General features: G+C 35.0%; 2 long non-coding RNA genes across 2 annotated transcripts; both read left to right on the top strand.

Moving 5' to 3' along the window:
• The first annotated feature begins 12,420 nt into the window (after nt 1-12,420).
• LOC107908289 (uncharacterized) lies at nt 12,421-14,220 on the top strand. Its single transcript, XR_001686958.2, has 3 exons — nt 12,421-12,538; nt 12,985-13,058; nt 14,020-14,220. It is a non-coding gene; the product is annotated as an uncharacterized lncRNA (long non-coding RNA).
• A 5,650-nt stretch (nt 14,221-19,870) lies between these two features.
• Nucleotides 19,871-21,698, top strand: LOC107908256 (uncharacterized). The gene is made up of 3 exons (XR_005910408.1): nt 19,871-20,017; nt 20,463-20,536; nt 21,498-21,698. It is a non-coding gene; the product is annotated as an uncharacterized lncRNA (long non-coding RNA).
• The last annotated feature ends 949 nt before the right edge of the window (nt 21,699-22,647 follow it).

Raw genomic sequence — 22,647 nt, 5'->3', positions numbered from 1 at the left:
TTTCCAAATATGAACTCTAACATGAATTAATGGTAGAATAAGCTGAATCGAGCTACGAGGACTCCAAAAACATAAAAATAAACATTAAAAACGGGGCTTGGATGCACTTACTATAAGGCTTGGAAGCTTGAAAAACCTTAGCCATGGTTTCCCCTTGTAAAATTTGGCCATAGCTTGAAGATGAGCACATTTTACCATCTTTTTCCCTTTCTAATTCTTTTTATTACCAAATGACTAAAATGCCCTTAATTAAAACTTTAGTTATTTTTATCTATGAATGCTCATTTTTGTCCATGAAAATATAATGGTCTAATTACCATTTAAGGACCTCTACTTCATTTATGCACTTCAATTAAATCCTTTATCATCTAAAATTCATATTTACCCACTTTTGCAATTAAGCCCTAATATGCAATTCAAACATGCTATCGCTGAAATTTCTTATCAGTATTCTAACACATGCATCCAATCAATCGGTAAATCATAAAAATTAGTCATAATAAACTTTTCTATCTCGGGTTTATGGTTTCGCAACCACTGTTCCATTTAGGCCCTATTTTGGGATGTTACACCGAGGCTCAACTCACCTCTCGCATTATGAGTTGATTTTAAAAAAAATAGAAATTGAAAAATAATTCTTGAAAGAATTAGGGTTTCAAAAAAAATCATCAGGTGAAACTAAAAGCCTTCTTTTTCATTGATTCTGTGCAGCTTTCTCCCAAATTTCCTTGCTCTACTAGGATACCTGTATATGTCATGTATGATGTTATTATGATATACACCTGTTTGTCCTAAATGCTTTTATGCCTACATGATCATGCCATGCACCATAGGCTATTTGTCACGTGCCCCATTTTTCGTGAGGGACTGCATCTTTGACTTTTCTCTCAGGTTTTGTACTCCTCCTCGAGTTTGGTGAGTAACCCTTATTTTTTCGTATATCACCCTCCTGCCCTTTGTTGAACTTTGTTCTTGCTTCGAAGCCCTTGTACTTATCAAATTCTAATCCTGGTAATACTCAACATTCCTTTTGTTTAGAGTATGTCATCTTACTATTTATCATTTAAATGAACCAAACATGAGATGCTTGACAATGACAAAGTAGGTACGAAAGGAAAACATCATGTTCATATTCATTTCAAAAGCAACAAACAAAGAAAATTGACAAGGAATAGTTCAATAAAAAAAGCGTCATAAAGAAAGGAAAACGAATTCAATGGCTACAAATGCTCTAGATATCCAACGCATGAACTTTTCCACGTTTCTTCATCAAGGATCTTTTCGAGCATGGCTTCCTGTATAGAAGATTTCGAGCTTCTGAGAATGCCTCAAATATTGTAACCTCGCCATTCGACTCCCTATTCAAGTCGTCTTTCTCCTTAAGTCTGAATCTACTTCATTAGGACACCTTTTTGGGATTTCATCTTGATCAGTTTTTTATCAAGACGCCCTTTTTGGGTTTTCATCTTGACTTGTTTTTTTTAGGCATAATATTTCTTTATAGCATCTGAGTTCACTAGATTAGGTAATTCTTTACCATCCATCTCAGTGAGAATTAGAGCCCCTCCCGAGAAGGCCTTTTTTACAACATACAGCCCTTTCAAATTTGGTGACCATTTTCTTCGAAAGTCTTTTTGTATTGGGAGGATATTTCTTAGTACGAGTTCCCCTTCGCGGAATTCTCTTGGCCGCACTGTTTTATCATGGGCCGTGATCATTCTCTTTTGGTAACTCTGTCCATGACAAATTGCCTTCAAGTGTTTTCCTACAATAAGGTTTAGCTGATCAGTTTGAGCTTGAACCCATTTTGATTTTTCCAATTTTGATTCCATCAAGACGCGTAGGGATGGGATATCAATTTCGATGGGCAAAATAGCTTCCATTTCGTAGATTAGAGAGAAAGGAGCCGCTCCCGTAGATGTCTGCACAGAGGTACGGTATACATACAAAACTAATGGTAGTTTCTCGTACCAGTCTTTATATGTCTCAGCCATTTTCCTAATAATCCTCTTAATGTTTTTGTTGGCCGCTTCAACTGCTCTGTTCATTTTCGGGCGATAGGGTGAGGAATTATGATGCTTTATCTTGAATTGCTCACACTTCTTACATCAGTTTGTTGTTCAGATTCAAAACATTATCTGAAATGATTCTCTCAGGCAAACCATATCGAATATGATCTCATTTTTTAGGAACCTACAGATTGCAGTCTTCGTCACATTAGCAAATGAAGCGGCTTCTACCCATTTTGTGAAGTAATCTACAACCACAAAGATGAATCGATGTCCATTAGAAGCCTTCGGAGAAATTGGCCCTATAACATCCATGCCCTACATAGAAAAAGGCCATGGAGAAGTCATGACATGAAGGGGCAAAGGAGCTACATGAATTTTATAGCCGTAAAATTAATACATTTTCAGGCACTTTCGTGCGTAGCTACTGCAATCCCTTTCCATCGTCAGCCAATAATAACCAAGTCTCATAATTTGCATAGCCATAGTGAAGCCATTAGTATGCGTTCCACAAATTCCTTCATGGACATCTTCAAGTATTCTTTTGGCATCAACAGCATCCACGCATCTCAGGAGCATTTGATCTTTTCCTCTTTTGTATAGAATATCCCCGTTAAGAACAAATCCAATTGCCAATCTCCTGATTGTTCTTTTGTCATTCTTGTTTTCTTGCTCGGGATACCTTTGATTCTTGATATACTCCAAAATATCATGGAACCATGGTTGTCCAACTGGTGCATTCTCAATGCTAAAATAATGTGCAGGGACCTCATATATGCTCATTTAAAGAGGCATTATTTTAGTATCTCTGTTTGCTTCGAACATTGAAGCTAAGGTGGCCAAGGCATCAGCCAATTGGTTTTCTTCTTGTGGGAGGTAGTTAAAAGTCGCTTCTTTAAATTCTTTGATCAATTCTGTAACGAGATCGTGATGCTTGATCAATTTAAAATCCCTTACTTCCCAATCTCTACGAATTTGATAAATCACCAATGCTGAGTCCTTGTACACGTCTAAAATTTTGATTTTCTGTTCAATAGCTGCACGAAGTCCCATGATGCAAGCTTCATATTCTGCTATATTATTGGTACATAAGAAATTCAATCTGGCAATAAGCGGGTAATGGTTCCCTTCCGGTGACACTAAGACTACTCCTATCCCGTGTCCTAATGCATTCGATGCTCCATCAAAGCTCATCTTTCATTGTTGATCTTTTGATGATTCACTTTCTTTTTCAGAAATGCACATCAAGTCTTCATCCGGGAAATCAAATCTCAAAGACTCGTACTCTTCCATTGCTCTACTTGTCAAGAAGTCAGCTATCGTGCTTCCCTTTATTGACTTTTGGCTCACATACGCGATATCATACTTAAACAATAAGATTTGCCATCGTGCCATTCTTCCTGAGAGTGCGGGTGATTCCTTCATTTACTTTAATGGATCCAGCTTTGAAATTAACCATGTCGTGTGATACAACATGTATTGTCTGAGCCTCCGAACTACCCAAACCAATGCACAACAGAATTTTTCAATTGACGGGTACTTTGCCTCATACTCTGTGAACTTTTTGCTGATGTAGTAAATTGCCTTTTCTGAACATTGAGTTTTTGAACAAGGTCAGATATATATTAAGGGTTTTTTAGGGGTCGACGGTACTAACACCGTAGGATTAGACAAATACTATTTTATCTTGTTGAAGGCCACTTGGCACTCCTTGTTCCATTCTCCCGAATTATGTTTTTGAAGGAGTCGAAAAATTGGATCACACTGGTTGGTAAGTTGAGCAATGAATCAAGCAATGTAATTCAACCTTCCTAAAAATCCTCTGACTTTTTTTTGTGTGGGCAGAGGTGGCAGTTCTTGTATGGTTTTTATCTTATCTGGATCAGCCTCAATACCTCTCTCGCTGACAATGAAACCTAGCAACTTTCCTGAGGTACCCCCAAACGTACACTTAGCTGGGTTAAGCTTCAGCTGGAACTTTTTTAATCTTTCAAACAGCTTCCTGAGGTTCCTAACATGCTCTTTTTCTTTTCGGGATATGGCAATCATATCATCGACATAAACTTCTATTTCTTTATGCATCATGTCATGGAACAACATCATCATGGGCCTCTAATATGTTGCCTCAGCATTCTTCAATCCGAATGGCATCACCTTGTAGCAGAACGTTCCCCACATTGTTACGAATGTGGTTTTTTCCATATCTTCGGGAGCCATATTTATCTGATTGTAACTCGAGAAACCATCCATGAAAGAAAACAAAGAATGTTTTGTCGTGTTATCCACTAACGTGTTAATGTGTGGCAATGAAAAATTATCCTTAGGGCTTGCTTGATTCAGATCGTGATAATCCACACACATTCATACCTTGCTGTCTTTTTTCTGTACTGAGACTAAGTTAGCTACCCATTCTGGATATTTAGAGACTTGTAGGAAGTCAGCATCAAATTGTTTCTTGACTTCTTCTTTTATCTTTAATAGCATTTCAGGTCTTATCCTTCTTAACTTGTACTGAACGGGTTTGCATTTAGTTTTCAATGGGAGCCTATGGTCCACCACATCCTCGTTCAACCATGGCATGTCCTGATACGACCATGCAAATATGGCTTTTTACTCACGGAACAAGGTGATCAAATTCTGTTTGGTGTTCTCTAAAATGGAAGTCTCAATCTTCACTTCTTGCTTCTTTTCTTCATTTCCTAAGTTTACTATCTAAACAAATTCTTGATGGGGTAAAATCTGTTTGTCTTCTTGTTCTACCGTTGTTAGTAAGTCAGGAGACGAGACACAATCTTCAGCATTTTCCTCAGCTTCGAATTCTCCAAAACAAACAACTTTCTCAAAATCAATTTTAGGACTTGTAACAGGATTGTTCATGCCATTGATATCTGAGCACCTACAAGGTGAATGGAAAAGAAAACTATTAAGGAGCATCAAAGTATTGGAATGAACAAACACAATGTTATGGAATGACATGAAATACGTGTAGGAAAAGGCTATGAGAAGAAGGAATAATTACGAAGCTAATGGAAATAAAAAGACCATGAAAAAATGCATTTTCATTCATGTTCATTGAAATGATAAAGAGCAAACATAAGCTCTTACAAAAGGAATCCCACTATTTAGGGACACAAAAAATGGAGAATAATCATTGGGCATTACTCTGAAGAGGACTTAGAAACTACAAGAAGGTCCATAGCAGTCCAATTGTTCAAAACATATGCTGAAGGACAAGGGCGTATCAATGAAACATCCTCAACTGCTTCACCCTCATTGTCAACAACATTTATGCTGATGTTCTGAAGACCCTTTTCAATCAAAGTGCTTTGCAGATTGTCTTGCCCCTCGTCTTCATTTGTTACCGCATTCATAATTCCATCAGCATGGTTAGGAAGAGGATTTTCAGCCATATTACTAACGCCATCAGATCACAGAATGCCAGTATCGATGAGATCTTGAACCCTCCTTTTAAATGCAAGACAGTTTTCTGTAGAATGCCCCTAATTTCCAGCGTGATACATGCAACTAGCATTAGGATCATACCATTTTGGGTATGGGGGCTTCAAGGGTGCCATATAATGTGGGGATATTAATTACTTCTCCAACAGTTTCGGGTATAACTCTCCATATGAAACGGGAATTGAGGTAAATTGAGGCTTTTCAAATTTGGGTTTCACCGGTCTTTGGTCATTTTTGGGTTGGCTTTGTATAGGCATGGTGTTTGGCGGGAACATGGTGAATGATCTTTGGTTATTCATGGCGTAGACAGGATAAGGAGGAGGTGCTAGACAGTAAAGACCTTGGGGAGGAAAGTAGAAGTTTGAAGGCGTGCGATAATGAGGTCGTGGTTGGGCTGGGTATGGATTGGAGGTATAGTGGCTCTCGGTTCCAACTATATGGGTTTTTGCCTCCTTTTTCTTTACGAGTACTGCCATTTTCAAACTCTCGGGGCCTTTCATCCTCTCACTCTTAATAGCGTTTTCTATAAGCTCCCTGGATATCACAATATCTGCAAAGTCCTTCGTGGCGCTTCCTACCAACTTATCATAAAATGACGTTTTCAAAGCGTTGATGAAGAGGACTATTATCTCCGTTTAAGTTAATGGAGGCTCTATCTGAGCCGAAATATCCCTCCATCTTTGTGCATATTATTTTAAAGTCACCGTCGGCTTCTTTTCCATCATCTGCAGGGTTAGTCGATTGGGTACCATATCTGATACATGCTTGTATTGCTCACAAAATGTCAATGCTAAGTCCTTCATGATCAGATCTTTTCTCTACTGAGCTGATTATACCACCGAAGAGCCGGTCTGACCAACTGTCTTGGAAACAGTGTATCAACAATTTATCCTCACTTACATAGCCAATCATCTTCCGGCAAAACATGATAAGATGCGGTTTTGGACATCTCATCTTATCATATTTTTCAAAATCTGGCACCTTGAATTTCGGGGGTAGGACCAGATCGGGTACCAAACTGAGCTCTTTGGCACTTAACGCAGAGAAGACTTTAGCACATTCTATTATTTTAAGCCTTTCTTCCAGGATCCTATACTTATCTTGAGCGTCACGATCATCAATTTTTAGCCTTGCTATTTCTACAGGATCGTCCAGATCTGGAACAATTGGATCTACTGGATTAGCCCTGGGATTCGATATGAATATCCCTTGCCCTAGATGAGCAGGTGGTGCAAGACGTTGCTCTAGGACTGTAGGTTCCTCTTACGGATATCCTCTTTAAATTGTATGGGCGTGAGGTGGAGTGACTCCTCTCGAGATCTTACCATCAAATCTCTCGCCTCTTGCTGTGACTTAGCGAACTGCTCTTGCAACTCTCTTTGGGTCATTTTCATTCTTTCAATTTTCTCGTTGAGTTCAGCATCCATAGCTCTAGCTCTTAGACGCGTCCTATAAAAATGACGTAATTCTAGACTTGTAGTGTCGCAACTGTAGATTATGCGGTTTTAGCCTTAGTGAATGGTTAGGGTGATATGTACATGCAATGAATGAATGACTGAATGTCAGTCATGCATAAATATGCAAAAAATAGGTGTTGATTTCAAGATAGCCCCATACTTAAGCGTTTTATTAATCAAAAGAATCCATTACAAAATATTTTGCCAATGAAGATGCCTTTAGTGTCTAAGTCCCATTGTTTTTAGATCCTAGTCAAGTCTTCGAGGTTATTCTAATGAGCATTCGAAGTCACCTGCCTGGGAAGATAGGAGATATATCCTTTCTTTAAACTGTCCCCTTTTGTCTTCTAGGTTCTCAAAGACCAGTCTCGGACTACAGCATTTTTCTCGGTTACTTGCGTTATTGACTCCTCCATCAGAAACCTGTTTTTGGTAACTAATCTCTAATCAACACATTTCTAATAAGATGCCTATGATGCATGATGAGAAATAAAATGAAGACAAATAACCTTGGTTAGTAATCATAACAAATATAAACAGAGGAAAAACCACGATAAATCTAACAAATTAAGCTATCTAAACATGCATTTTTTTAGGAACTAACCCACATTTTTACCCCATCATGCTTTGCGAAATAAACCTACCCCACATGCTCATCAGATAATCTACCCAATCCAAATCTATTACACAGATCTGATTCCTTCACAAAAAATGTAAATGTAAAAGAGATACAAGGTAGAGGACAATTCTCCCGTGTACTTATTTTGGTGACTATTCAACGGATGGAGGTTCGGCATGACTCTAATTGAGTGGCTCGTACGGTTCACTATATGTGGTTTCAGTTCTAGAAAGGTACTTGAATTGTCCATACTGTCACCTACAAGGCTAGTACGGAGCCTCTATTATCACCCATCACAGGCTCGCGAGCTCAATTCGAAGGATTACATTTACTTATGCCTATGCGGAGGGACCAGTTAACTCACGAAAGCATAAGTCCTATATAACCCGGAATTATTTCACTAGCCTGTGCGGAGGGGCGATTTAACTCACGAAGGCGTAGCATTTACTTCCACTTAATGGACGGAGCTCGGGTAGAGAGCTCATGTTATGCAAGAATGCAAGTGCACGGTGTGTGGGGAGAAATTCACAAACCTTTTATTTTTTATTTTACTAAAAACAAACTAAAACCGTAAAACTTAGAGCTGAACAAAAAACAAAAAAAATAAAACAAGTTAGAAAATATTAATTTGAAAACCGGATGCAAATGCATGACTTTTCAAAAATAAAAATCAAGAATCATGAATAAAAATTAATTTGAACAAGGAATTTTAAAAATTTTGACAACACGCGTTTAACATCAGACTCGACTCTAAGAAAAAAAGATCCCTAGTGGAGTTGCCAGCTGTAGCGACCAAAAAATTTGCACGGACGCTAGTCAAGGCGATTATTGAAAATTTGAAAACAGATTCTCGATTTTTTTAAAAAAAAGGGGAGTCGTCACCGATCTTTTTTCTAGGGTTGATCGGACAGCTATTATGTTCTCTTTTTAAAAGAATTTTTTTTAATTTTCTAAAAAAAAGAGTCAATTTTATGTCCACGTTAGAAATTTAAAGAAAATTAGGGTTCGAGAGTCGGTTACGTGCGAGGAAGGTATTAGCACCCTCGCGACGCCCAAAATTGGTTCTCGTTAAACTTGCGTTGTCTTAATTTTCAAAAATACGAGTTCAATTTAATATTTAATTATGATCCAATTTTTTAAAAAAATGAGAATTTTGATAAATTACATATTATTGTATTATATACATTTTAAAAATGAAATTTTGATAATTTAAAAATAACCACAAAAATAAACATTTTATTTTAAAACCCGAGAATTTTTTAATTTTTTGAATTTTTTAAAAGGGCGTATCGTATTTAACACGAACCGATGATATTCACCCAACATAGCGATGAAATCAATGACTTAGTGTCAAATCGATTCGTTGTCTTATTTATTAAATTTATTTAAATTAATAAAATAAAATAAAATAACATTAAAAATATAAATACAAAATAAAAAAATGCTTAAGAAATACCAATAATATTAAAAATGAAATGTCATAAAAATACATAAACTAAATTTAAAGTGGGTTGAAAAATTACCAAAAAGCCCCAAAATTACGGACTTGAAGAAAGGATACGCGACCCGGGCTCTTTTTTTCTTTTTTTTCCCTTTTTTTTTTGCTGTTGGGATGCTGCATACTGGGCTGGGAGCTTGTTGGGCTGTTGCTTGTTGGCCTGCTGATTGCTTGGCCTGCTAGGCCTACTGAATTGGGCCTAGCTTGCTGCGTTAGGCTGTTGCCTGGCCTGTTGCAATGGGCTTGGCTGCTGGGGCTGCTGGATGGCATGCTGCCAATGCTTACTTTTTTAATTTTTTTCTCTTTTTCTTCTTCCATTTTTTTTGCTGGTAAGCCTGCTGCTTGGGCTTGGGGGCCTGCCGGTGCTAGAACTGGCCTAGAGTGTTGTCTGTGGGCCTATTGTAGGGACTGGGCCTGCAACTGATGGCCTGTTGCTGGTGGCCTGCTTGGGTCGGATTCGGGTTGCGCGGGTCGGGTCCGGTTGACCCAACTATTTTTATTTTTCTTTCCTTTTTTCCTTTTCTTTTTTTTCTTTCTTTTTACTTTCTTCTTTCCCATTTTTCTTTTTTTTCTTCTTCTTCCTTTCTTTCTTCTTCTTCTTCACTTCAGGGCTCCTCTTCTGCCACTAACGTCGCTACTTTCTCCGTCCGGCGGGGTCGTCGGCACTTTCCTTTTCTTCCTCTCCTCTTCTCTCTTTTTTCTTCTCTTTTCTCTCCTTTCTTTCTTTTCTTCTTTTTCCCTTTTTTTCTCTTCTATTTTCAATAACCCCAATATTGAAGGCGTCACCCCCTCGGTTCTCCGCCACCACTCGTCGCTCAACTCTCCTCCACCCTCTGGTGGTCGTGGCTCCTCCTCCTTTTCCTGTTTTATTTTTTTCTATTCTTTGCTTGATTTTTTTGTTTTTTTTCTTTTTTGATTCTGGTGACTGCCAATTTTTGGGGAGAAAGTCCCTTTTTATGTTGATTTTTTTGTAGGGAGTAGGTGGCTAGAGAGGCCATGATGAGCCTAGGCCAGCCGCCGAACTGTAGGTGTGCACCTTGTGCTGGTGGGTGTCAGAAGGACCAAATTGCAAACGCAACAAAACTTCTAGGGACAAAGTGTAATTTTGGGAAAATTTGAGGTCAAATTATAATTTTAAGAAAGTTTAGGGGTTAAAATGTAATTTTAAAAAAGTTTAGGGGTCAAAATGTAATTTTTTAAAAACACGAAATTTGACCCAGAAAAAATTCAGTGATTACACTTTTGACGTTCATGGTGTGATTTACTTAAATCCTGAGTTAGTCACTAACTCATGTGCTTTGATATAAGTGGAGGCTTATGCTCTAAAGATGATTAAGCCCATAGCCGGTATGTTGGGTACATGACTCATGTATGGCATGGCTTTACTAGTAATAGTGGAATTCATAACTCAATTAAAGAGTTAATGATATCCTCTCGTTGGTATTGTATGGATTGATAAATATGGAACGTGGCCACGGATTGTTGGTTCTCAAATGAGCAATTTATCATAATAATTTGTTGACAGTGGTCATATTAGTCATTAAGAAAACACAATGGTGACAATAAGATAAAATATGATTGTATTGAGTGAACGGATTTAACTCAAAGGAATCAAAGATATCATATGAGGGTAACTCACACATGACGATGTTATTGGACAAAGCAGTTGGATGAATTGCTTTCATAAAGAGTATATAGTAAGGAGTTTTCAATCATGGTACTTCTTGTGGACTGACTCTATGATTAAATAATTATGAATTATTGGAACAATGCTTCTAGACATAATTGCATTCACTAAAGCCTAATTGTATATGTTCGATTGGTCCCTCCACTAGCTCAATAAAAGTTCGATCGAACTGCATTTAAATCAGAAAAAAATTCTACAACCTTGGGAATAATTTAATTGAGTCGATTTATTCAATGTGAAATTAAATTAAGTGGTCGTAAGAATTGTTCAACTAGAGAATTTGATTAAAGAATTTTCTTGAAAAATTAATTTGGAAAATCTAATTGATTTTTGGAAAAATTAATTTTGATCAAGTAAAATTAAATTAATCAAATCAAATATTAAAATTAATATGATATTTTTGGGAGTTAATTTTCAAGTTAGACAATTAGCCCAATTGGTAATTAAACTTGAAAATTGGACCTGAGATTGTAAATTGGGTTCGGGAGCCTAAAACCAAGATTAAGACCCAAAAACTAGTCGAACCGAGCCCGGTATGTGAAACTAGGTTGACGGTCCAACCGGTGGCTGGGCTGGATCGATCAGGTTTTCATTGATCCAGACCGAACTATTATTAGCTGAACAGACTCATGGTGCCGCCGTAAGGGTGTCGATGGTTGCGACGGTAGCGTCCCGGTGGCTGGCAACGGTTGGTCATCGCTGGTTGAGTAGTTGAAGAGTTACACTCCTATTGGAATTCTACCGGAGAATTTGATTTTAGATTAATTATTCTCAAAATAATATTATTTTAATAGCTTAATATTAAATTTAATTTAATAATTATATTAATATTATTTTATTAATTTAATATTAAAGTGATTATCTTAATATTAAATTTAATCTTTACATTTTATTATTTTAATAAGATTTAATATTAAATTTAATCTAATCTTTATCTTGATAAATATTATATTAATTTAATATTAAAGTGATTAAATTTAATTATAGTTGAACTCTCTAAACTCTCTCTATATAAAGAGAGCCTTGGGTCATTATTTACACACACTTGAATTCAAGAGAAAGTTGTAGCGAGAAAATTCTCTGAAGAGATTATTCCAGAAAATTTTTAGAGATATTTTCTGATTTGCAACTTGACCCAAAATTTTAGAAAATGTAATGACCCAAAATTCACAAGCACCGAAAAAGTACATTATCGGGCCTCCGTCTTAGTAAATTGAGTTTGAAAATAATTATTAGAAATATTTACTAGACTAGCTGTGTGTTTAATTAAGTTTTAGATATGTGAATTTAGTTTAATTAGGAATAATTAGCAAAAATAGATTAAATTGCAATTAAAGTTTAATTATATATTAAAAGAAAATAATAGGGACTAAATAGATAATTATGCCAATTGCCAAATTTGAGACGCATAAGTATAAAAATATGAGATTTTTATGTGTTAAAAAAATGTTATTAAATTATTATTAAATTAGTATTATTAAATTATTATTATATTTTAAATAAATAAATAAATAAATAAAAGTTGACAAATGTATGGTGCATATGAAGACATGTGGAAAAATGAAATACATATATTAGTAATTATTACATATTTACTTATCATTTAAGTAAATAATATTAAAATATATTATTATTATTATTATTATTATTATTAGTATTATTAACTAGGAATAAAGTAAAAGAAAAAACAAAGAAGAAAAGAAACAGAATAGCTAGAAAAGAAACAGAGAAAGAGACGAAAAACAGGGGAAGAAAGAAAGGAAAGAAAAGAAAAGGGGAAATTGAGATTTTTAAGCTTCAAGTTAATTGGTAAGCTAAATTTAGTCCTTTTCTCTTCATTTTGATGTTTTTTTTTTGGAACCCTAGAGTGAAATACTCTTGGATTTAAGTTGAAATTTTGAAAGTTCATAGATTTTTTTAGGGTTTATGTTGAATAAATGATGGAATTGATGATTTATTTGATAGAGTTCTAGTTAGAGTTGATAAAAGGATTAAATTGTGAACTAAACTATAAGTTTTGAATTTTAGGGATTAAATTGAGGGAAATTCGAAATTAGTGAAAAATGCTGAAGAAATTAGTAGATAAAATTTAGTTTGGATGAAATTTGAATAGAAATAGAGTGTGAATTAAATTGGAAAAGTAAATAAATTTAGTTAGGATTAAATTAGAATTAAAGTATAAATTAGATAGAAATTCTATTATTATTATAAATTAATGTTGTAAGTGATTGTGTAAATTATTATTATTTTCGTAGCTAACAAAGAACTCGAGGCATCGGCACACAAAGGAAAGGAGAAGGTTATTGAGGAATAATCGAGCAAAATTCGGGTTTGTATTACTATAATTCAAATTTATTTATTATTGATTGTTATATTTTAATTAAAATGCATGGTAAGTAAAAATTAGGTAAGCAATTGGAATGATAATAGTGACTTGAATTGAATCAAATTAAATTGAATGATGGAAATATGTGAATATTTGAAATGTATATTGATTAAAAAGTATTAGTGATTTAAATTTGATTGAAAAATGAATTTTAAAATATGAATTAAATAAAGTGAATTAATTTATGAATATGTGTGAAAATGTGGATTATGTATTGATAGAAAAGTGAATTGAATTGAATCAAAATATGATTATATGTGATTATTTGAAATATGTATTGGTATTAAATTGTTAATTGACTAGAAAGTGGAAAAGTGATCTTGAATTGGAAATGGAAGAGAATTGAGAATTTAAATACCCTATTAACTAGTCGGGCTAAGTCGGATATAGTTGGCATGCCATAGGATTTGGAAGAGTACGGGATTTATCGGCTTTGTCGATCAGGCACTTTATGTGTCATATATCAGGCACCTCGTGTGTCGTATCAAGCACCTCGTGTGTCGTTTCAGGCACTTATGTGTCGTATACTGATCAGGTACTATGTACCGTTTTAGGCACAATGTGCCGTACTGGTGTGATTGGGTTGGAATCCGTGTATCCGTCAAAGTCCAGATTGTTAATAGGGTGAATAATTGAAATGAGAAAATTAAATGAATTTGATCGATTGTAGTATTGAATATGAGGGTGATTGAAATTGTTACAAGTGATATGTGATTGAAATTGAAGAATAACTATAAATTTTACTGTGATTGTTAAGTAATGAAAGTTTATGAATTAATTGATATTTAAGAAATTGGATAATTACATGCTTGGTAATTATAATTCTTTATTGTTATTATAATTTGAATTATGGTAATACCACTGAGTATAAAAATACTCAGCGTACGGTTGTTTCCGTGCGCAGGTTGTAGAAGTCAAGTATTGAGCCAGCATCCAAAACCAGACCCGACTTCAGCAAATTTTGGTGATGTATATTTTCTTTTAGAATGTGGCATGTACATAGGATGTGTATAAACGTTATTATGTTTTGAATATAAATAGCTAAAAATGTTAGTATTATAAATCTGAGAATTTCAATGAAAGAAATTTATCCATTCCAAATTAATTAGTACATTGGTAAATTTAAATTAATATTGAATTAATTGAGTTTGATTAGAATGTATTTAGAATAGAAAATAAGAATATGAAATGAATTGGTTGAATTGGCTGAATTGGTTATGTTTGTAAAAATTTATGGTTTTATTTGCAGGAGGTTTAGTGTAAAAGTAAGCAGAAATGCTGCCAAAATTTTTATAAAAAAAAAAGTCAATTTGTAATTTTATATGAATTTTTTATTTTATCTTAATATGTTTGATATTTATTTAAGAATTATTATAAATTATCAGATATGTCCGGTAATGCCTCATAACCCTATTTTGGTGATGGTTTGGGGTTAGGGGGTGTTACATTTAGTAGTATCAGAGCTATCGGGTTTAGTCGATACTCGGACTTAATCGGGCTCAGAATTGAGTTTAGATGTACATGCCACAACCGAGTCAAACTGAGTCGGGATTTTTGGATGCTGATATAATTATTTGTTTTGTTTTATAGTTAAAATGTCGAATGAACATGTGGAAGATGTAGATCAAGAAATGTATATCAGAGATAGAGAATTGGATGAAACAGAATCAGCTACACCGAGTGTAAATCCATTAGGTAAGCAACCTAATATAGAACGTGGAAATGTTAGAGACAGAGATAACTCCCATTTACTGAGAATTATAGCTGATGCTTTGCAACGAGTAGCGGGAACTGTACCTGCTACGACATCTACTCCTACTACTAGACGGGCCCCAATCAAAGAATTACGAAAATACGATGCTACTGAATTTTTGGGTTTGAAGGGAATTGATCCATCCACTGCAGAGAATTGGATGGAATCAACTAAACGAGTTCTGCAGCAATTAGAATGTACCCCCCGAGAGAGCTTGATCTGTGCTGTTTCTCTACTGCAAGGAGAAGCCTATTTGTGGTGGGAATCTGTAATACGACATCTGCCTACAGAACAGGTGACATGGGATTTATTTCAAAAAGAATTTCAGAAGAAATATGTTGGGGAGCTGTATATTGAAGATAAGAGGCAGGAGTTTTTGATGTTGAAACAAGGTAACCTGTCTGTTGTAGATTATGAACGTGAATTTTCCAGACTCAGCCGATATGCTTCTGAGTTTATACCGACAGAGGCTGATAGTTGTAAAAGGTTTCTTCGGGGTTTGAGAGATGAGATCAGGGTACAGCTGGTGTCACATCGAATTACAGAATTTGTAGATTTAGTAGAGAGAGCGAAGATGGTTGAGCAGGTGTTGGGTTTGGATAAAAAGCCTGAGATAGCTAGATCAACTGGAAAACGGGCTGGCATTACTATTTCAAATCCTTTACTGAAAAGATCTCGAGAATCTAGAGGTGGTTGGAGGTCAAGTTTCAGATCTAATCGAGGGGACAGAAGCCAGGGGAAATAGACGACGGTATCCACTGGTAGTGTAAGAGCTCCACCCCGGGATGTGAAAATTTCAGAATGTGGATATTGCGGGAAGAAACATTTAGGTGAGTGTTGGAAAGTGACTGGAGGCTGCTTCCGTTGCGGGTCAACAAAACATTTTGTTAAAGACTGTCCAAAAAATAAAAATGATACTTCCGACGCATCACAGAGATCAGTATCTACTACTCGTGGTAGAGGTTCGGGCAGAGGTAGCTTAGCTTCAAGGGGAGGAGGTAGTAGAAGGAGCAGTGATGTTGGTACCCAGCAGTCTGAAGCTAAAGTACCCGCCAGAGCTTATGTGGTCAGAACACGAGAAGAAGGCGACGCCCACGATGTAGTAACAGGTATATTCTTACTATATTCTGAGCCTATTTATGCTTTAATTGATCCCGGATCTTCACACTCTTATATAAATTCAAAACTGGTTGAACTGAGAAAGTTAAAATCTGAAATGTCTAGAATTTTAATAGAAGTGTCTAGCCCTTTGGGACAAACTGTGTCTATAGATAGAGTATGTCGGAGATGCCCGTTGATGATACATGATAAAATGTTTTCCGTTGACTTGTTGATTATGCCATTTGGGGATTTTGATATAATACTGGGGATGGATTGGTTATCTGAATACGGGGTGATTTTAGATTGTTACAAAAAGAGGTTCAGTATTCAGACAGAGGATGGAGACAGAATTGAGGTGAATGATATTCGTACTAGTCGATCGACACGTATTATTTCAGCAATCAAGGCTAGTAAATTGCTTCGGCAGGGTTGTACAGCATATCTAGCTTATGTTATTAATTTTGATTCAGTGGGTAGCCAGTGTAGTCAGATCAGAACTGTATGTGAGTTTCCAGATGTATTTCCTGAAGAACTATCGGGCATACCACTTGACAGAGAGGTTGAATTTGCTATAGAAGTGTACCCGGGTACAGCACCAATCTCTATACCTCCGTACCGAATGTCGCCCACTGAATTAAAAGAGTTGAAGGTGCAGTTGCAGGACTTGCTAGATTGTGGATTTATTAGACCGAGTATTTCACCTTGGGGAGCTCCGGTATTGTTTGTTAAAAAGAAAGATGGATCAATGCGGCTTTGTATTGATTATCGGCAGTTGAACAAAGTCACAATCAAGAACCGGTATCCGTTGCCTCGTATAGATGATTTATTTGATCAGCTAAAAGGAGCTTCGGTATTTTTGAAGATTGATTTGAGGTCCGGGTATTATCAGTTGAAAGTAAAAGAAAGTGATGTGCAGAAGACAGCTTTTCGTACAAGGTATGGTCATTATGAATTTTTGGTGATGCCGTTCGGATTGACTAATGCTCCAGCTGCTTTCATGGATCTGATGAACCGTATTTTTCAGCCGTATTTAGATCAGCTTGTGGTGGTTTTCATTGATGATATATTAGTTTATTCGAAGTCAGAGTTAGAGCATGATCAGCATCTCAGAACTGTGTTATAGATTTTGCGAGAAAAACAGTTGTATGGAAAGCTCAGCAAATGTGAATTCTGGTTATCAGAGGTGGTATTTTTGGGACATGTAGTATCGGCAGATGGAATCAGAGTTGATCCGAAGAAGATCGAGGCAATTGTTCAATGGAAGGCACCAAAGAATGTATTAGAGGTACGCAGTTTTCTTGGTTTGGCTGGGTATTACAGAAGATTTGTAAATGGGTTTTCGAAGATAGCTTTGCCGATGACCAAGTTACTACAGAAGAATGTTCTTTTATCTAGGATGATCGGTGTTAGAGAAGTTTTGAGACATTGAAACAAATGTTTTTACAGAGGCACCGGTTTTAACTTTACCAGAATCGGGGAAAGATTTCATAGTGTACAGTGATGCCTCTTTGAATGGTTTGGGTTGTGTATTGATGTAAGATGGAAAAGTAATAGCTTATGCATCTCGACAGTTGAAGCCACATGAACGCAACTACCCGACACACGATTTGGAGTTAGCTGCTGTAATTTTCGCATTGAAGATTTGGAGGCATTATCTTTATGGTGAAAAATGTTACATATATACCAATCATAAAAGTCTCAAATACCTTCTGTCACAAAAGGAGTTGAATCTGAGACAGAGACGATGGATAGAACTTCTGAAAGATTATGATTGTGTTATAGATTATCATCCAGGAAAGGCAAATGTGGTAGCAGATGCATTGAGCAGGAAAGTAGCGGTTGAATTACGGGCAATGTTTGCTCGGCTTAGTATTAATGATGATGGAAGTTTGTTAGCTGAGTTAAGAGTCAAGCTGGTAATGTTTGATCAAATCAGAGCAGCACAGCTAAAAGATGAAAAGTTGATGAAGAAAAGAGCATTGGTACAGCTTGGTACGGTGGAAAATTTTAGTATTGACGAGCATGATTGTTTGAGATTTTGGAATCGAATTTGTGTTCCAGCTACTTCTGAGATTAAAGAGTTGATTCTTCGAGAAGCACATAATAGTATTTTTGCTTTGCACCCAGGTGGAACGAAGATGTATCGTGACCTACGAGAACTGTATTGGTGGCCAGGGATGAAGAAAGATGTAGTCTAGTATGTTGGTAAATGCCTGACTTGTCAACGGGTAAAAGCAGAACATCAGGTACCGACAGGTTTACTTCAGCCTATTAGTATCCCCGAGTGGAAATGGGATTGTATTACTATGGACTTTGTTACGGAATTACCGTTGTCAGCAAGCAAAAAGAATGTTATTTGGGTGATAGTTGATAGGCTTACCAAGTCTGCTCACTTTATAGCAGTCAGAATTGATTGGTCACTACAGAAGCTTGCCGAAGTTTATATCCGGGAAATTGTTAGATTACATGGTATTCCGGTATTGATAATCTCAGATCGGGACCCTCGGTTTACATCGAGATTTTGGAGGCAATTACATGATTCACTGGGAACTCGGCTCAATTTTAGTACTGCATTTCATCCACAAACTGACGGACAGTCCGAGCGGGTAATTCAGATTTTGGAAGATATGTTGAGAGCTTGTATTATTGACTTTACGTCAGGTTGGGAACGATATTTGCCATTAGCAAAATTTGTTTATAATAATAGTTTCCAATCTAGTATTCAGATGGCTCCGTATGAAGCACTATATGGTCGAAGGTGTCGATCACCAGTATGTTGGACAGAATTAAAAGAAAGAAAAGTGATTGGGCCGGAATTGATACAAGAGACAGAGGAAACAGTTAAAAAGATTAAAGATAGACTGAAAGTCGCATTCGACAGACAGAAATCTTACGCAGATTTGAAACGACGAGGTATTGAATATTCCGTTGGTGATAAAGTATTCCTCAAAGTTTCGCCATGGAAGAAAATTTTAAGATTTGGTCGGAAAGAAAAATTGAGTCCACGTTTTATTGGGCCGTATGAAATTGTGGAAAGAATCAGACCGGTTGCCTATCAATTGGCTTTACCTCCGGAATTACAAAGGATTCATGATGTTTTTCATGTTTCGATGCTTCAGAGATATAGATCAGATCCTTCTCATGTTATTCCCACTGAAGATGTTGAAATTCGATTTGATTTAACTTATGAAGAAGAGCCGGTTCAGATACTAGCTCGAGAAGTAAAATAATTAAGAAATAAACGGGTTCCTTTAGTAAAAGTTTTATGGAGAAGCCATAGTGTGGAAGAAGCGACTTGGGAACCGGAAGAGACGATGAGAGCACAATATCCTCATCTCTTCTCAGGTAAATTTCGAGGACGAAATTTATTAAGGGGGGAGAAATGTAATGACCCAAAATTCACAAGCACCGAAAAAGTACATTATCGGGCCTCCGTCTTAGTAAATTGAGTTTGAAAATAATTATTAGAAATATTTACTAGACTAGCTGTGTGTTTAATTAAGTTTTAGATAGGTGAATTTAGCTTAATTAGGAATAATTAGCAAAAAGGGATTAAATTGCAATAGAAGTGAAAGTTTAATTATAGATTAAAAGAAAATAATAGGGACTAAATAGATAATTATGCCAATTGCCAAATTTGAGGCGCATAAGTATAAAAATCTGAGATTTTTATGTGTCAAAAAACTGTTATTAAATTATTATTAAATTAGTATTATTAAATTATTATTATATTTTAAATAAATAAATAAATAAATAAAAGTTGACAAATGTATGGTGCATATGAAGACATGTGGAAAAATGAAATACATATATTAGTAATTATTACATATTTACTTATCATTTAAGTAAATAATATTAAAATATATTATTATTATTATTATTATTATTATTATTATTATTAACTAGGAATAAAGTAAAAGAAAGAAACAAAGAAGAAAAGAAACAGAATAGCTAGAAAAGAAACAGAGAAAGAGACGAAAAACAGGGGAAGAAAGAAAGGAAAGAAAAGAAAAGGGGAAATTGAGATTTTTAAGCTTCAAGTTAATTGGTAAGCTAAATTTAGTCCTTTTCTCTTCATTTTGATGTTTTTTTTTGGAACCCTAGAGTGAAATACTCTTGGATTTAAGTTGAAATTTTGAAAGTTAATAGATTTTTTTAGGGTTTATGTTGAATAAATGATGGAATTGATGATTTATTTGATAGAGTTCTAGTTAGAGTTGATAAAAGGATTAAATTGTGAACTAAACTATAAGTTTTGAATTTTAGGGATTAAATTGAGGGAAATTCGAAATTAGTGAAAAATGCTGAAGAAATTAGTAGATAAAATTTAGTTTGGATGAAATTTGAATAGAAATAGAGTGTGAATTAAATTGGAAAAGTAAATAAATTTAGTTAGGATTAAATTAGAATTAAAGTATAAATTAGATAGAAATTCTATTATTATTATAAATTAATGTTGTAAGTGATGGTGTAAATTATTATTATTTTCGTAGCTAACAAAGAACTCGAGGCATCGGCACACAAAGGAAAGGAGAAGGTTATTGAGGAATAATCGAGCAAAATTCGGGTTTGTATTACTATAATTCAAATTTATTTATTATTGATTGTTATATTTTAATTAAAATGCATGGTAAGTAAAAATTAGGTAAGCAATTGGAATGATAATAGTGACTTGAATTGAATCAAATTAAATTGAATGATGGAAATATGTGAATATTTGAAATGTATATTGATTAAAAAGTATTAGTGATTTAAATTTGATTGAAAAATGAATTTTAAAATATGAATTAAATAAAGTGAATTAATTTATGAATATGTGTGAAAATGTGGATTGTGTATTGATAGAAAAGTGAATTGAATTGAATCAAAATATGATTATATGTGATTATTTGAAATATGTATTGGTATTAAATTGTTAATTGACTAGAAAGTGGAAAAGTGATCTTGAATTGGAAATGGAAGAGAATTGAGAATTTAAATACCCTATTAACTAGTCGGGCTAAGTCGGATATAGTTGGCATGCCATAGGATTTGGAAGAGTACGGGATTTATCGGCTTTGTCGATCAGGCACTTTATGTGTCATATATCAGGCACCTCGTGTGTCGTATCAAGCACCTCGTGTGTCGTTTCAGGCACTTATGTGTCGTATACTGATCAGGTACTATGTACCGTTTTAGGCACAATGTGCCGTACTGGTGTGATTGGGTTGGAATCCGTGTATCCGTCAAAGTCCAGATTGTTAATAGGGTGAATAATTGAAATGAGAAAATTAAATGAATTTGATCGATTGTAGTATTGAATATGAGGGTGATTGAAATTGTTACATGTGATATGTGATTGAAATTGAAGAATAACTATAAATTTTACTGTGATTGTTAAGTAATGAAAGTTTATGAATTAATTGATATTTAAGAAATTGGATAATTACATGCTTGGTAATTATAATTCTTTATTGTTATTATAATTTGAATTATGGTAATACCACTGGGTATAAAAATACTCAGCGTACGGTTGTTTCCGTGCGCAGGTTGTAGAAGTCAAGTATTGAGCCAGCATCCAAAACCAGACTCGACTTCAGCAAATTTTGGTGCTGTATATTTTCTTTTAGAATGTGGCATGTACATAGGATGTGTATAAACGTTATTATGTTTTGAATATAAATAGCTAAAAATGTTAGTATTATAAATCTGAGAATTTCAATGAAAGAAATTTATCCATTCCAAATTAATTAGTACATTGATAAATTTAAATTAATATTGAATTAATTGAGTTTGATTAGAATGTATTTAGAATAGAAAATAAGAATATGAAATGAATTGGTTGAATTGGTTGAATTGGTTATGTTTGTAAAAATTTATGGTTTTATTTGCAGGAGGTTTAGTGTAAAAGTAAGCAGAAATGCTGCCGAAATTTTTATAAAAAAACAGTCAATTTGTAATTTTATATGAATTTATGATTTTATCTTAATATGTTTGATATTTATTTAAGAATTATTGTAAATTATCAGATATGTCCGGTAATGACTCGTAATCCTATTCTGGTGATGGTTTGGGGTTAGAGGGTGTTACAGAAAAATTAAAGACTTACACCACTGGTAATTTTGGTGAAATGTTTATTGATTTGAAGCGAGCCTTCACTCGGAAAACGTGAGCTTGAGGATAGTGAAGAAGACTACTCGATCGAAGCACTCAACTTAAACGAATCGAAAAGGTACAATTTTGATTAAGTGTTTATAACTTTAGATATCACAACCAAGATCTTGTTTTGAAACAAATTTTAAAACTCTAGTTTTGTAACACCCTTAACCCTTATCTGTCATCGGAACAGGGTTACAGAGCATTACCAAACTTATAACTCAAACAATCATACATTTCATATTCATTTCTCAATCAAACAAAAGCCAATCAAAATCATTCATATAATCCCTAATATGAGCCCTCGAGGCCCAAAATAGCATTAAAAGTGGTTCGGGACTAAACTGAATACTCAGGAAATTTTTCCTAAAATTCCAAAAATTTTCTTAGAAGTAGGGGACACATGCCCATGTGGACGAAAATAGGCTATTTTAAGGCAACTTTTCTCACCCATTTTTATGTTAACCTGTACTCAACATTCACATACACCAATATATCCCAACCAAGCAATCAATACAAGCTAAAACATGTTCTCACCATGAG

The sequence above is a fragment of the Gossypium hirsutum genome, chromosome D02 (assembly GCF_007990345.1).
Source record: "Gossypium hirsutum isolate 1008001.06 chromosome D02, Gossypium_hirsutum_v2.1, whole genome shotgun sequence".
Taxonomy (NCBI): Eukaryota; Viridiplantae; Streptophyta; class Magnoliopsida; order Malvales; family Malvaceae; genus Gossypium; species Gossypium hirsutum.
This window is presented reverse-complemented; position numbering and strand designations above follow the sequence as displayed.